This window comes from Anser cygnoides, chromosome 2 (genome assembly GCF_040182565.1).
Source record: "Anser cygnoides isolate HZ-2024a breed goose chromosome 2, Taihu_goose_T2T_genome, whole genome shotgun sequence".
Taxonomy (NCBI): Eukaryota; Metazoa; Chordata; class Aves; order Anseriformes; family Anatidae; genus Anser; species Anser cygnoides.
In genome coordinates this window covers 159,782,207-159,798,521 of record NC_089874.1, presented here as the reverse complement: position 1 = coordinate 159,798,521, position 16,315 = coordinate 159,782,207, and the positions used below count along the sequence as shown (strand labels likewise).

The window sequence follows — 16,315 nt, the reverse complement described above, 5'->3', positions numbered from 1 at the left end:
CTCTACATCTAAACATCTCTTAAAGACCTCCAGGGATGGGGACTCAACCACTTCCCTGGGCAGCCCATTCCAATGCCTAACAACCCTTTCGGTAAAGAAGTTCTTCCTAATATCCAACCTAAACCTCCCCTGGCACAACTTTAGCCCATTCCCCCTCATCCTATGGACGTCTCCACTGGACTTAGAACAGTTTGTTGGTCCCTCTTTTACTGGGGGACCCAAAACTGACCACAGTGCTCCACATAGAGGAGGATCATCACTTCCCTCAACCTGCTGGCTCTGCAACAGACGTGCAGAAGAACACCAACTGCCATCAAATTCAGTAATGGTTGAATCAAAGCCATCTCAGAAGACCCTGACAGTTCTGCTCTCCCTCCCTGTACCACGTCTTTGGAAATCTCACCTGAGAATGAGCCTATGGATACCTCTCGTTACTTAGCAAGTATCTCCCTGCAGGAGCAGCAAGAACGAGCTGTTGCATCTTTGACAGCAAAGCTTTAAGTATTTGCTGATGCGAACTAACATGCCGCTCTCCATTTAGATTCATATATTCACTCTGTTCTGTCTGATAAATTGCCTCCCATGTAGAATTAGAGAATCACAGAATGGTTTGGGTTAGAAAGGGACCTTGAAGATCATTTTACTCCAACCCCCTGCCATGGGCAGGGACACCTCCCACCAGCCCAGGTTGCCCAAAGCCCCATCCAGCCTGGCCTTGAGCACCTCCAGGGATGGGGCATCAACAGCTTCTCTGGGCAGCCTGCGCCAGTGCCTCATCTTTTGCCCCACGAGCAAAACTGATTAGGAGCAAACCTAGGAGAAATGAACAACAGACAGCTCCTGCCGGCTTGGAGATGAAAGGGTGCTTTCAAATCACTAAGAAAACATGATTTTTTTAAAAAATGTTCCAAAGCAGGAGCCTAATTGAGCTTTTAATCACCCTCTCACCCCTCCAGGCTCCATTGGCATGTTATTCCCCCGGCTGATAGAGCTCCTCGTAGACCAGAAGCGAGAGCAGGAGGTTGTGAGACAGGACGCCTGGGCTGCCCTGAGGTCTGCCCCCAACCTGCTGTGGGAAACGCGTCTCAGCCCTGCTCCTGATGGGCTGCGCTGGCAGATTTGGAGGCCGAGGGTTTGCCTGCGAGGTGGTTTTCTGCAGCGTGCGTCACTGCAGCTGTGGTTTCCACCGCACTTATCGTTACGGCACCGTAACGCTTCCCTGTCTTACAGAAGTGTCAGGAAGATTAGTTGATGTTTGCTCAGCGCTGGACAGATGCGAGGAGAGGGGAAAGGTCCCCTGCCAGCTCTTCCTTCTCGCTGAGCAAATGTCATTCTCTCTGATGATGTTTTCAAGCCCTGCCAGGATCCCTTTGCTTGCCTTTACCTCCTCCCCTCTGGTGGCCCTTGCAGACCAAGGTCCCAGAGCAGAGCTTCTCCACCCAGCACGGCAGGAACCTTCTCATGGGAAACATCAGGGCTCTTAAAAAACCCTTCTTCTTTCTCACCCCTTGCTTTCCTACTGAGTCTGTGTCCCCCTGTCCCTCCTGCTTTGTGGCCACACGCTGCGTGGGGCTGGTAGGAAGCACTGGACAGACCAAGTGGGACCAAGCCGGTCCCTCCTGCACCTCCATGAGGGCAGGAGTCTGCTGAATTATTACTCATGGAACAAAGGAAGAAATCCCATTTTATGTGCCCCCGCACTGGCCCTGCTTCTCTCTCTCTTTGCCGCCATCGCATTGCAATGGATTCGTGCCCAGGAAAGAGAGGCAGGTTAGCTCTGAATCAGCTCTGCGGTCCCACAGAACCCAACGCCAAAAATCTGGAAAAAAAAAAAAAAGGCAAAACTCTGCATTGCTCCCAGCAGGATGAGCTGATGCCGAGTGCTGAGCCCCCGGATTGGGGCTGTGATGGCTCTCTGAGGCTCTGCTGTGTGTCAGCCCAGGGCAGGAGCACCCCAAGAGCAGAGGGTTGGGAGAGGGATACGAAAGCAGCAGCATCACTTCGGGGACAGCAACACACCTGGGAAAAAGGCAGGGGAATGAATGCACTTGCTTCCAGCGTAAAAAGGGCATTTGGGTTGATGCCAAGCTCAGGACAGGCAGAAAAAAAGCAACCCACCAGAAAAAAACCCCTCAGTGAGGCATTCCTGTAGTCCCGGGGGGAAAATTCATGAAGCCTTGACCCATGTGTGTGTTTTTTTTTAAACCTTATCTTTTAAAATAATCAAAAATAGGAGAGCCAGAAGAGGCAGGAATCTCAGCAGCTGAGGAGACCCTCGTCTGGCCACACTTCAAAAGCGTCCTGAAGCCCTGAGGTACCTGCTGGGTTGACCATCCATCCAAGAGTCTCTGCTGAGGCTTTTGCCTCTCTTGCTTTTGCCAAGCTTCCCGGCTTCAATGGAGGATGACAGTACAAGACGTTGAAGCACATTTATGGAGCAGGTGAAGACATCCATCTCTTGTGCACGAAGCCCAGCCTCTGGGTATTGCAACCCGCAGGATCACAAATCCCAGACTAGTTGGGGTGGGAAGGGACCTCTGGGGCCATCTGGTCCAGCCCCTGCTCAAGCAGGGCCACCTCCAGCAGGGTGCCCAGGACCACGTCCTGGTGGCTTTTGAAGGTCTCCAAGGAGGAGACTCCACAACCTCTCTGGGCAGCCTGTGCCAGCGCTCAGCCACCCGCAGAGGAACAAAGTGCTTCGTGACGTTCAGACATAAACCAAGTCCATTCACCAGGCCTTGCCGCGCAGCCAACTGAGGCAGTAAACCAGGCTTCTGCTTTGAAGAGGAAAAGCATTTTTGCAACCGACCGAGGTGCCCGGCCAGGGTTTGCTAACAAGCATGGGAGCGGTTGCCATGGTAGGAGGAAAATCTCTGGGCTGATTAGGATTAAACATCGGCTTCCCAAAGACCGAATGGAGGTGGCCCTGCTCGAGCAGGGGCTGGAGCAGATGGCCCCAGAGGTCCCTTCCCACCCCAACCAGTCTGTGACCCTGCGATTTTGTAAGCAGAGCTCCCCGCTCTCCGTTTAATGAAGCCACAAGGGTTCTCAGATGACTCTGGCAAGGAGGCCCCATGACCAGCTGCTGTTTCTCAGAGCCTTGGGGCTTAAGGCACACGGGGCGTTCAGTGCTAAGCAACCTGCCCTCTTGCAGAACTCAGCGCTGACCATCTCCGCCAAGACCACAGCTTGCCTTTGAGCAGTAATTTTGCCGCTTTGATTTCAGCGATTCCCAGCAACGGGGAACCTCCTGTCCACCAGCTGCCGCAGGTGGCTCCCTGCAGTGGTTCGCAGCCTCCGCTGGTTAAGAACAGGAGGTTTTTGAACATATCCAGCCTCTGCTCCAGCTGGCTGGACGTGGTTGGGTTTTCACAGCGTGGCCGGAGCCTCGTTCACCCCTTGGCACCTCTTTGCACTGACCCCATCCGGGTCTGCCGTGGATGCACACAGCTGGGTATATTTTTATCACAGCTCAACATCACGTCTCTAGCACACACAGTTTCAGTGGTCCTGCTAACGCCAGCACTAACAGCACTGACAGCCTTTGGCATGACCTCAGACGAAGCCCTAACCCCAATTTCCTTCCTGCGCATCCCCGTGGCCGTGCCCTCGCTGCTCTGGTTATCTCACGCTGATTTCTACTTTAAGCCAAACCTCCTCCCCGGCGTTCGGTGTTGTCAGAGAAGCCACCTCGCCTTTCAGCTGCCGGTTTCGTGGGCGTCCAAGGTAGGGCAGCTGCTGCCAGGTGGGACACGGCAGGATCCCAAAGCGGTGGGAAAGCCGCAGGGATGAGCCATGCAACGCCTGGGCTATCTCGAGAGGAACGAGAGAGGGAAAGCTAGCGTGTGAGATCTGACAGGCTCATAACAAACCCAGCTGGCTGGCACACACACCGAGCCCAAAACACCCCGGGCCACCCCCCTCCCACCCTCCTGATACCATCACACCCCTCCGCGTTTAATTAAAAAAGGATTAAAGCCGGCTGCAAGGACGTGGGCGACGGCTGAGGTCAGGGGGTGCCTTGCGAACAGGCGCCAAGCCCCGCAGCTGGTGCTGGGCCACTGGGCTGCCTGCTGGCGATGCCGACTTCTCCAAAACCTGGGAAGGTCTCAGCTGAGAGCCAGGCACCGCATCCGGGCTGTTTTTTTCTTACAGAGCTGCTCCGGGAGGAGAGCTGCAGGGAAAGGGTCGAATTAGTGGTGCAGGAGCCCCCAGGGGATGCTCACACTGCTGGTAAGGGCAAGCAGGACGGGGGCACATCTCCGCTGGCCCTTCCTGAGGCTGGTGTTTGGCTGTGTGTCCTTCCAGAACTCACGTCCCACCCCTGGGAGCCCCGTGCAACCATCACAGCCCCGTCAGTGATGCTGCTCAGGCAAGCAGCTCTGTCGCAACACCGCAGGGCTGCTCCAGCCCGCTCCCCAGTTCCCAAAGTGGGATTTTTTCACCAGGCAGAGCTCAGAGGTTTTTTTTCCAGCCAGGCACACACTGGTCCTTCCCAGATCCAGGCTCATGAAAAGCCCTGGGAAGGTGTCCATGGATGGGGCACAGTACCAAGGAGCCCCCATCTCCCCTCGCTGGAGGGGCATTCCCTAACCGTGGTGGGAGGTGGCTGGAAGTCACCTCCACAGTGGGGTTAAGCTGGGTTTGAAGTCTTAATGTCAGCGAGTTTCACCTTCAGGAGAGTGACTCATTCTCAGGAAGGTGGAGAAAAACTTAGTTAGAAGTTTATTAGAATGTCCTGGGTTAGAGGGGACCCACAAGGATCATTGAGTGCGACTCCTGGGTCCGCACAGGACCACCCAAAAATCAGACCATGTGTCTGAGAGTGATGGGACGTGGTGTGTGGTGGCAGGAGGACAGATGTCTCGGGTTGGTGGATGGACTCTACCACAGTGATGTCCCCACTGGGAGCCCTGGGCCTCTTGGTTTGTATCACTGCAGAGAACTCATCTGGAAGACACGAGCAGGTCCCCCATCAGCAGCTTGGTGGCTCTTCCAAATTGTGACACGGGTTCAGGCCTCGCAGGTTGGACAGGCCAGTCCCTGGCATGTCAGTCCTCCCGGTTTGACCTCACCCAGTCACACATCCCCTAAAGCATTTTGGCTCAGCCCCAAACCCAGATCTTCCGCAGTGGCTTGGCCATAACAAGCCTGAAAAGCCCAGCAGAGTCCTGGTGGCCTTTTAAGCTCTTCCTATTAGGATTTAATAGAATCACAGAATAGGATCATTAAGGTTGGAAAAGACCTCCAGGATCATCTGGTCCAACCATCCCCCTACCACCAATGTCACCCACTAAACCATGTCCCCAAGCACCACGTCCAACCTTTCCTTGAACACCCCCAGGCACGGTGACTCCACCACCTCCCTGGGCAACCCGTCCCAACGCCTGACTGCTCTTTCTGAGAAGAAATGTCTCCTCGTTTCCAACCTGAACCTCCCCTGGCACAACTTGAGGCCATTCCCTCTGGTCCTATCACTGGTTACCTGTGAGAAGAGGCCGACCCCCAGCTCCCCACACCTTCCTTTCAGGTAGTTGCAGGGAGCAATGAGGTCTCCCCTGAGCCTCCTCTTCTCCAGACTAAACAACCCCAGGTCCTCACAGGACTTGTGCTCCAGGCCCTTCACCAGCTTTGTAGCCCTGCTCTGGACACATTCCAGGGCCTCGATGTCCTTCTTGTAGTGAGGGGCCCAAAGCCGAACCCAGCACTCGAGGTGCGGCCTCACCAGAGCTGACTACAGGGGGACGATCACCTCCCTGGCCCTGCTGGCCGCACTATTCCTGATACAAGTCAGGGTGTCAGTGGCCTTCTTGGCCACTTGGACACACTGCGGGCTCACGTTCAGGCAAGCATTGATCAACACGCCCAAATCCTTTTCCCCTGCACTGCTTTCCAGCCACTCTTCCCCTTCCCACCTGTGAAGAACTCAGCTCAGGCTCAGGCTCTCTTTTAGATCCTTTAAAAGCCCCCAGTCCCAGCAGCCTCACTAATTGCTGCCGTCCCCGTGGTGCTGTCACCCAGCCTTGGAAAGAGCTCTCCCTCCCTCCACACCTCGCACCTGCCAGAGCCCAGCTGACTCACCCGCTCCGCCTCGGGCAACCCACGCAGCCACCGATGATTGAATTACCTAACGATTAAGCAGGGCCTTAAATCTTTGCAGCACTTAACGTGTATTGACTAATTAACCCGAGCGCCTATCTGAGGTAGGTTAGGTTCGGTCTTGCAGGCGAACATGCCCACGGCTGCTTCCCGGGTTGAAGGCAGAGCCACCATTTTGTCCCCATGGGACCTGCGTGGCACTGTCCCTACAGGGCCCGCCGGGACCTCGAGGGGTCACAAGGCCCATCAGACCATGTCCCTAGCCCAGGGTTCTTTCAAAGGCTGACCCTGACTGGGCTTTTCTCCCACATTTTCTGTCTTCTCAGGGAGGGCAGGGTTCAGGTTCACCAAGCTATGGGCATCCCACGAGCAGTCAGGTGCCTGAGGGGTCCCGCTGGCTCTGCCTGGTTCCCAACCCCACAGGACTCGGGGCCTGATCCTGAGTGAACAATTAACCTTTTTCCTCCAATGCATCCGCTTTTCACCCAGGTGAGGGTAAAAGAAAATGCCCCGCAGGTTCCCAACCGTCAGCTAAGGCCAACATTAAGCCTGCCTTGGTCCCCCTGCACTGATGAGTACAGGATCCCCCAGCACAGACACCCCAGCTGTAGGCGACCCCATTTGACTTCCTGACACCAAAAGGTTCAGCCCCTGCTCCAGCCATGTGGTGCCCATAACAGCAAGGAAGGGGTTTGAGCCAAAAGTGTCAGCGTGCAGGTTGCAAAGGTATCTCCACAGCTTATAAGGGACAAGGGACACCCTTCCCGTGTCTTCCATCTCACTCTGCTGAGGACAGGGCTCTTGTCTGCCCTGCGGGTACACCATTTCCTTGCTTTTTTAATAGGGAGAAGAGAAACTTCCACCCTCACCGTGAAATCCACCCCAGAAAATCCAGAGTCCTAAAGCAGAGGAACTTAGTAGACTAACACTTTACCTCTGGGTCATAAACCATCACATACATTAGGAGGATTTTTTTATTTTTTTATTTTTTCTCTTTCCTGAATATGTGCTGATCTCACTCATCTGGGGAAAAGCACGGCGTGTTCTCAGCCAGGCTCTACCTGGCAAGCTGCACACGCTGTGACAGAGGGAGCGAACTTCTGAGCAAGCTCTGCAGTGGCTGCTGCCGGGCTTCTTGTGGTTTCCTTCTGGAGCGAGCGCTTGGCTTCTTCACCTGGCCTTCTGGAGAGAGATGAAGGGTAAGTCAGCAAATCAGCTCCACGCACTGCGAGCATCCTCTGCTTTCAGCCATCGCACAGATTAGCTCGGGCCGGGATTTGCCGCTAGCTGGGCGAGAAAACGTCTGCAGGCTTCCCCCCCATCTCCCGGGGAGCAAGCAAATGCTTTAAGCGTGCTGCGTGCAGGCAGGGAAATCAACGGGGGACGCTCCTGATGCTATTTTAAATGTCGACACAAAACCGCTAGCTAGCAACGCTGGATCCGGCAGGGCTGCAGAAAGCCAGGAGCAGCAGCAGCACAGGCACCGGCTGCCTGCCCGTGCAGCAGGGAAGCGTTTGCACCGACGCGTGGGCTGCTCGGCGGGTCTGCTTCGTCGGCGTGTCTCCTCCCGAGGCCGCCGTGGCGTTGACATGTCGGCTTCTGGATGCCTCGGCGTCCCGCGGGCAGCTCCGGGGTTAAAAATGATCCGCAGCTAAGCCGTCCAAAGGGATCCGCGCTGCCGCCCATGTGAGTGCCGGTGGAAGTTTGCATGCGTGGCTCCAAGGGGGGGATGCAGCTCTCGGCCGGGGTGACTGACGAAAAACATCGTGGTTTGCCCCCGGAGAGGATGGGGGAAAAGGGCACGCTGCAGGCTCGCCGCATCCGCTGGGTGCTGCTGAAGGCAGCGCGTGAGATTAAAGGTGGCATCTGAGAGTAAAGATAGCGCAGCGGCTCCCAGCCTAAAAATAAAGGATATTGCAGAGCTGGCTGCCGCAGGAAACGTACCCTCGGTAAAGCACTTGGAAGGAGAAGAGCAATTCTGTGGCTGCTGCTGCAGGTCTTTTCGCGGGGTTAATTTGGGGTGAGGATGTTTGCTGGCGGTTAAATGATGCAGCCTGGGAGGCTGGTTAAAGGCGCAGAATTACCAGACCGGGCTGCTGTTCGGAAATGGCACGATCATCTCAAGACAGGGGAGCACAGATCGGTTTGATCTCGTCCTAGAAAAAAAAAAAATATATATATGCTTTTTAAAGATAAGGCCCATTTTGCAAAGCCCAGACACCACGGTGATGGGCACAACCGAAAGCAGCTCTTTGGACCAGCGGCTGAATGCCAGGCCCTAGCAGAAATGCTGCTTGTGCAAGCAAAACTGCTGCCGGAGGAAAAAGCTCAGTCGCCGGGGAGCTTCTTGTGCGTGGGTGCATGTCTGCGTTTGGGGGGGAGGAGGTGAGAAATGCTCCCCGTCCCCCCCAGCTTACTCTGCAGGCGGTCGAACACAATGGTTTTGCTCTAGCTGTGATGCCGGGTACGATGCAGGGCCGTGCTTTTAGCAGGAGAAACCCACCCGGGTTTAACGTGATGGTTATTTCTGGTGCTTTCAGTGCTTATAGCCTTGGGAATTTCATAGCTATAACCGGAGCCTGTTTCTGAAAAGCTGGTGTCAGAGGCCTGTTGCTGCTACTGATGGATGAGGATTGATGCCCCTGATGGAGGGATCGATCCTGCGTGGTCATTACGAGCTCCAGCCACGGGTCCCACCTCCTCTCTGCCTTCCCTGGTTCACATCTCTGTTCCCTATTTTGGAGGATGAAAGCTGGGGAAACGAGGCCTCCAGAAGTAGGTTTTTTTTGGTGTGACCTCCAGGGAGCAGGGGGTAGAAGTAAACTGCAGTGGTTCCCAGGGGAGCCGGCATGGAAAGGAGCCCGAGAGCAGGGAGCTGGTGCCATGGGCAGAGCTGAGCAAGAAGGAGGTGGGAAGGATGGGGCAGAGGCACAGCCCCTTGGGTGGCATTCGTGTGTGCTGGCACTGCTTCTGGGGACAGAGGGGACATGGGGAGGGACGGGCACACACACACATTTTGTGCTATTGCAAGGAAAGGGACCTTTGCTCCTTCCCCTCTTCTCCATTAAATTTCGCATACTGTAGCTTTCCTTACAGAGGGGCGAGCACAGTCGCTGTGAAGACTGGTGTCAGAGAGCAGCAGGCAAGGAGCTTAAAGCTTCATCCTGCAGACCTTCCATCCACCCTAAAATCCCAGTGGCTGCTTCAGGACTGATCACCACCAAAATATTCAGCTGCGTAAGGGCACTTCCTCCACAGAAGTAGCAGCCTGTCCTGGATTGCTACTTCATTGCCTTTCACTACATAGGTTTTTTTTTTTGCACTAAATTTACGGTCTGTATTTTTTTATTTAACGCAGCCGAGGACAAAGGGTCCTTTGTACCGAGCAACCGTCTTAAAATGTGCCTATTAAACCTCGCCCTGTGAAACCGTAGGGGTTGAGTGCTGCAGGCGCTGGTAGCGATGGCCCCGACGTTTCTTGTCCTTAAGATTACAGGAGCTGAGCTCAGAACAATGCTGTCATTGTCAGAAAGGCTGGAGGGACAGAGGAAGTACGGCAAGATTGGCACACGAGGGAAGGCCTGCAGCTCTCTGACTGGCAGGAGACCTTCCTGGTGTCTTCGCCCAGAGAGGTTGTGGGGTCTCCTTCTTGGAGATCTTCAAAAGCCACCAGGACGTGGGCCTGGGCACCCTGCTGGAGGTGGCCCTGCTTGAACAGGGGCTGGAGCAGATGGCCCCAGAGGTCCCTTCCCACCCCAACTGCTCTGGGACTCTGTGATTAATGATCCGGATGACCAGGAAAATCTTCATCCACCTCTGAAGCACAGCCACTGCTTTGCTTGGCAGGGATTGGCAACCTCCGCATATTCTGCCACGGAATTGGGCGTAGTTTTTTAGCCCTGCCGTCCACCCCGCCTTCCCACTGTGATTTATTCCGGGTGCTGAAAGTGACCAAGCACCACAAACAAACTCCTCCTGCATGAGCAGCTTTCCTGGACTGGTACCCACAGAGTGCCTCTGCCTGCCCTGAAGTCATCCACAAGCTGCTCTGAGATGGATCCAGACCCCCAAGGGACCAAGGTGAGGGCAAACATTTCCAACATCCCAGAGCAATAGGAATTATAACACACACACAACCAACACCTTGCTAGCAGCTGCACGCATGCACGAAAACACTGACCTGAACAGCAGCCAGATCGTGGTTTTTTTTCCTGAGAATGCCCCGTTCTTGAGCAACTTTTCCAGTACGTCCCACGCAAAGAGGTTTTCCTTGAACGCCACATGGGAGCATTTACCACCTCGTGCCAGGTTGTTTTCTTTTCTAATTGTGTAAGGGCTGGGAGGGCTCTCATGTATCACCTGGTGTCTCTGTCCTGGCTGAGACACCCTGAGCGAGGCGTCCTCGGGGTGCTCGGGGCCCGAAATCCAGCCAGGTTTCCCTGCCCCTACTTGATGCGTGTAGTTCTGCTGAAGTCACGGGATCCCAGACCGGTTGAGGTGGGAAGGGACCTCTGGGCCCACCTGGTCCAACCCCTCCCTGCTCAAGCAGGGCTACCTAGAAGAGGTTGCCCATCAAGGCAAGCCAAGACATGATCCCAGCTTTCCACAAAAGCCTCGGGCTTTCATTTTGGCACGTACATGCGGGTCTATTAAGGTATCATCCTTTCTCTTCTCGTCAGGGGAACAGCCCTCCTGGGACGGGCACGTTGACTCTTCCAGGTTCACATGCACTGCAGAAGCAGTGTTGATGCTCAGGCTCCCTCAACACTAGCATTGGCTATTAGTGTCTGGGATATTTTGCTTAATTAGCTAAATTTTTGGTTGTCAAAGAGCCACGGAGGGAACAAGGACAGTGTCTTTAGGGTTGTGGGTATACCTTAAGTCTCACGTACTTCCCAACTGGCCCAGTGTAGGCTGTGCTTACTCTGAGTTCTAGCTACAGTGAAAAAAAAAAATAAGTTTTTAAGGCCTTATTTGACCTCATTTATCAACTTTGGCCACGTGAACTGGCCCACACAGTCTCCACTTGCCCACAGGATGCAAAGACGAGCCAGGATATACACCTTAATGGGTAAAAGAGGATAGTTTGCCCCTGCTGAGTTGACCCCAAATATAGGATCCCAAATATCTATCAAATCATGTATGATGTATCACCGCACTTCATGATTAGCTATGAGTGATGGACATGCAATATTTATTCCTAACTAAGGGAATGAAATGGTCAGACTCTCTCCCATCCCACTTGGGAGAGCTGCAGGGTTATTTCTAGGGGAGCTGCTCTGCTCCTTGGCAGACACTTCTCATTGATCCAAACTTGAAATCCCATCAGGTCCCTCATTTCTGCATGCAGGAGGGAGAGAGAGGCCAAAGAAGCACTGCCTGCCCTGCCTGTCTGCCTCTTGGTACCCTGTACATTGGGCTGACTTGAAAATCAGGAGAAAAAATTGTATTAATTCAAGAGAATCTACTGAAAGTTTCCCCCGTGTTGTCTCATTCAGTAAAAACAAACAAACAAACAAACAAAAATTCTAGTATTCTAGTTCTTCTTTGACCAAATTAGATCATTTTGAAAAGTCCATTAATTGTAAAACCCCAACCCTCCCCCAAATAAAAAGGCATGGGATATACAAAATTTGTTTTCCCCAGTTTTCTTATCCGAATTTGATCTTCAGTTTGTTTGGCCATGAAGAATATTTGCCTTTAATATTTCGCAAATAAACAAATTTTGAGCCCCAATCAAACAAAAATCTGAGCAGAAATTGAATATTTTCCTTTATTTGTAATGTAACACACCACACAGTGCTCAGAAATGCCTAGGGAAACCTCTGCTTCATGGTGCAGTTTTATGAGGGAGAGAAGTAAACCCTGTAGTGATGCAAAGGCAGACTGATCCTCGTCCCCGTGCGATGCTGGAGGCAGGCTGAGCAACATCCTTTATATGTTCTTTTAGATCTATTTTGGGGTATCCAACATGATTAGCTAATCGTTAGGCACAGGACAAGCTTCTGGCTGGGATCATGACCACATTGTGAGCTGGGGACTCCTGCGTTTGAGTCCTGTGTTAATGAACACAGAGAAAATAAACACTTGTTTGGAGAAGAGGCTGAGCTAGTCTGTGGGCCGGGGGGCCATGTAGAGGATGCAGAGGATCCTGCCAGAGGATTCAGTGTGCTTTGGTGGGGAGGAGAGGGAGTTTCAGATCACAATTACCTCACAGGATTTAGCAACCTGAAAAAAAACAACAACAACAACAACAAAAAACAGGAGCAGTGCTGCACAAGCGGGGATTAGCATGCTTATGCCCAAAAGCTAAGTGGCCTGAGGAGTGAAGAAACATCATTAACTGGTAATATTCTCCACAGTTCCCATTTAGACAGTCTAGACATAGCAAACCTCTGAATTTTCCTCCTCAGAAAGCGGCACTGGGCTGCAGAGCCGCCTGCCCTCAGGAAGCTTTGGCAGCCACGGCGGGGAGGCTCTCGGCGCTGACGGCCTTGGCAGCCATTTTGACACGTCCATTGTGCGGGCGGGTTCGCGGAGCCGAGGAGAACAGTGGCCTCTTCTGCGAGCGGGCGGGAGCTGTGGCTCCCCACACGTTGCGCCGGGACTCGGCGGCACAAAGGCCTGCGAGCGAGGGAGCCGGGGCCACGTCGGCTCTTTGTGCGAAGGCCGGGCAGACACATCCAGGTCATTCGCTCCAGACGGCATTCACGGCCTGCAGTTTTTGTCGTCCTCCAGTTGGCCCGAGGGGAGCTCGGGGCCTTGGCAGCAGCCCTGCCGCTGTCCCCAGGGTCCCTGGAGCACGGCCGGAGCGTGTGGTGGCTCGGGCGCTTGGGAAGAGGCCACCACGTCCTGCTTGGATGTGAGGTGCCTCACGCACAGGGCGCGCGGCCACGGCGCCTCTCGGGTTCATTTGGGCACAAAGCTCGTTCCTCACCGGCTGAGGAGACATCCAAGGACGGGATTTAGCTGCGGCTCACCGTCTCCTTCCTTCTCCTTGGTCCTTGTGCCGCTTTTGGCTGGGATAGTTAATTCCTAGGAGGCATAGATGCAAAAGGGAATGAAGCGAAGGTCATCCACGGCCAAGTCCTTAGTTATCTCTCTCCATGCCTTGGTGGAGTCCAGCATTCAAGCTTTGGGAAGTGTTTGGAAATGGATAAATGAGCAGGAAAGGCAGCATTTTGGCAGCTGTGAAAAGGAGAGGCAAGCTTTATCCTTTGCTCTGAGGTTTCCCTCAGCTCCCAGGCTTTAGACACTGAGGCGCAGGGGTTGGCAGAGCACGAGGAGGGAGACTTGGCCACGCTTCTTGGGCTGACAGGAGGGACTGTGCTGGAGGAAACAACGGCTTGATGATGGCTTTCACATTCACAGGGCAACTCATGGCCGTGTGTGCCTTCTGTGTGCTCATTTTTGTGGCATTTTTAGTAGATGCACCTTTGAGAGGGAAAGAAAATGAGTGCAATATCCCGTTCTTCCAGCAAACCCTGCCTTTTGTTTATGAGGCCAGCTGTCTGTCTCAAAAAAGGTTTTCGTTCACAATCCTGCAGAGAGAGATGAAAATTCAGGATCAGCTGCAAAAGATCAACTTGCTGCAGCAAACCCAACACCCTCTGCACCAGCCGAGAGAGCGGAATCTTTGCTTGTGTTGTTTCTACACAACCGATCAATTGAAACCAGTCAATGAAACGCTGTGGGTTAGTGTGGTCCTGCGGGCTGGTGGGGCGGCCAGAGCTGAGGGCAGGCTGGAACCAGCACGCACGGTGACACACACAAACACATTGTCGTCTGGTGAGACCCCAGGTCCTCCTGCTGGTTCATCTTGGTTCTCCAAAAGGAAAGGCCCATCCAGCGCAGTCATCGTGGATTCAGGCCTGCTTTGCCGCTGAAATTTTGTCTTCCCACAGCTTCTGTGACTCACTCTGCCCTGTTCTCCTCCTCCCTCTTCATTTCTTTTTCATATGTTTCCTTTATTCCTTCCTCTAGCTTCTGCTGGGGTCACACAGGCCTGTGTGTTTGATTCTCTTCCCGGGGATCACTCATCCACACGAGCAAATTCAGCCACTTCTCTCTGCTGCTAAGAGCATCTTTCTATTCCTGACCAAACCTTCTGATTCCTTCTGCCCTACATACCATCTTAGCCTCTCCTGCATCTTCCCATGGGTGCCTAATTAATATTTAAAGGTCAGCCTGACTAAAAAAGTTTTGGATATCCCCTTCCTCCTAAGCCTTCTCCCTAAACCTTCTCACAACACAGCGAACAATACGACGTGTTATCTGCCACGCCAGCGCAGCTCCTGGATGCCAGCTCCACTTCCCACCTCTCTTTCCATGGTCCGTGCATCTTGGCTGGCATTAAACCTTGTGAATTTTCTCCAGCCCTGCAAGTAAATCTCTTGCATATCTCCTCCTTCCTCTGTTACCAAGCTACTTTCCATGTGCCCTGATAGTGCTTCGCTCTTACCCATCCAGGATCCTTCCTACAAGGTGGTTGATGACCCATGGCTTCAGTGTTCAGAAGCATTTGGACAATGCCCTCAATAATGTCCTCTAACTCCTGGTTAGCCCTGAAGTGGCCAGGCAGTTGGACTTGATCTTTGTAGGTCCCTTCCAACTGAACTTTTCCACCCTAGAACAGACGTTTCTCCTAACCTCTCCTTTTTATCTTCCACAAATAATCCCAGGATAGCCCTTCCAGCCCCTGGCAGAAGCCCATCTTTGCTCCCTAACACCCGCACCCACCACACTGACAAACATGACGTTCTTTCCCCGTGATCCCGTTTGCCTGAGCCCATCCGTTCTCCGATGTCTCAATCCTGGAACGGCAAACACCAGGAGTCGTTGCGCAGCACAGCTTAGCCCAGCTGCAGCTTCTTGTCCTATGGCAACAGAAACCAGGAATAATAACAGCAAGGTGATGACTCATTAAAACCAATAACCTCAATAATTAGGCTTGCTTAACTTTTCCGATTGTATAAACAACCAGAAATAAATAAATAAATAAATCTTATACTTTTATACGCATACATTTTAATATACAAGATATTTCACTTGTCCAGCTCGTCACATAGAAATTTGCAATTTCGGGCACTTGTCTCAGGTCTGATTTCCTCTCAGCCCAACAGCAGTCCTAAAGAGTGAGTTGAAATGCTTGCTTTGCCCAATTCTTTTAGTCCTAGAGGCTTCCCAGCACCTCTCTGCTTCTGAGCAAGAAAGAGCCCAGCTGCAGCGGTGCCTTGGTGCTGACAACCCTTCAGCTGCCATTGCTACGGGGGAAATTAAAAAAAAAAAAAAAAAAAAAAAGGCAGAACTGTCCAAGTTTCGAGTTCCTGAAAAATCTGTTTAAATCAGGTCAGGAAAAGCTGAGTTAAGAGTCTGGATGCAAAATCCTCTCCAGCTCTGATGCTCGGTGGGTGCATCTCTGCCATCCTCCTCCCATGGGTGCAGCCTCTTCCCTGCTACCTTGCTGCCTGCCCCTCTCTAAAAAACCCTTGTCTGCTCATTGCTCTGGATGGAGGCAGAGAAGGAGGCACAAACCATGACAGGACCTGCCCGTGGGACAGGAGAGGCTGTCTGTAGGATAGGGGAGGCTGTCTGCGGGACAAGGAGCCATCAGGCAGAGGAAGCTGAGGACTGAACCTTGGAGAAGGCACCTGAGGGGAAAATGGGCAGCTGAGACCCCAGCAGGGTCTCAGGGTCTCAGCAGGGTCTTCTCTAGCACTGGGGAAGCCTTAGTGTAGACAAGACCTCAGAGCACTCAGGAACTTCACCTCTGGGCTGTCAAACCTGCCCCATAGTGCTCACACCCCCCCAAAAAACCCAATGAGTACAATAATGCGGTGTTAAAAACGGCAAGTGTTTATGGAGAGAGACCAGCTCGCTCTGCTGCACAGAGCTGCATGTCCTGGAGTCCCTTTTGATGTAAATGTGTGAAATTACACATTTATTGCAAGGCTCACACGTAGCCATGGCAACGTGATTATCAAACTGTTCCATATGGAAGTGCAAATCCATACGGGTTTCTGGCTGTAGAGATTAAGCTGCCCAGGAACAGGGCTCGATATACACCAAGCTCAGGCTCTCCATGTCCAAAAGGAGTCGGCTTCAGCTTTGGACCAAGATATTTTCTTTTTTTTTTTTTTTTTTTTCATCCAAATTGTCTCTGTTCAGCTGGGCTCATCACCAAGCCGATGCGGCCGAGCTGCTAAAGGAGCCGGTA

The 16,315-nt window shown here is 53.0% G+C and overlaps 1 protein-coding gene across 2 annotated transcripts in view; it reads left to right on the top strand.

Moving 5' to 3' along the window:
- Nucleotides 1–7,171: 7,171 nt before the first annotated feature.
- The window catches only part of SLC45A4 (solute carrier family 45 member 4), an 81,860-nt gene continuing 72,716 nt past the window's right edge, over nucleotides 7,172–16,315 (top strand). The window contains exon 1 of one of the 2 annotated variants that reach the window (XM_048049221.2): nucleotides 7,172–7,298. The gene's annotated coding sequence lies outside the window, so the exon portion shown is untranslated. Of the gene's footprint in view, nucleotides 7,786–16,315 lie in introns of both variants that reach the window. The other variant, XM_048049187.2, reaches the window with a different exon arrangement.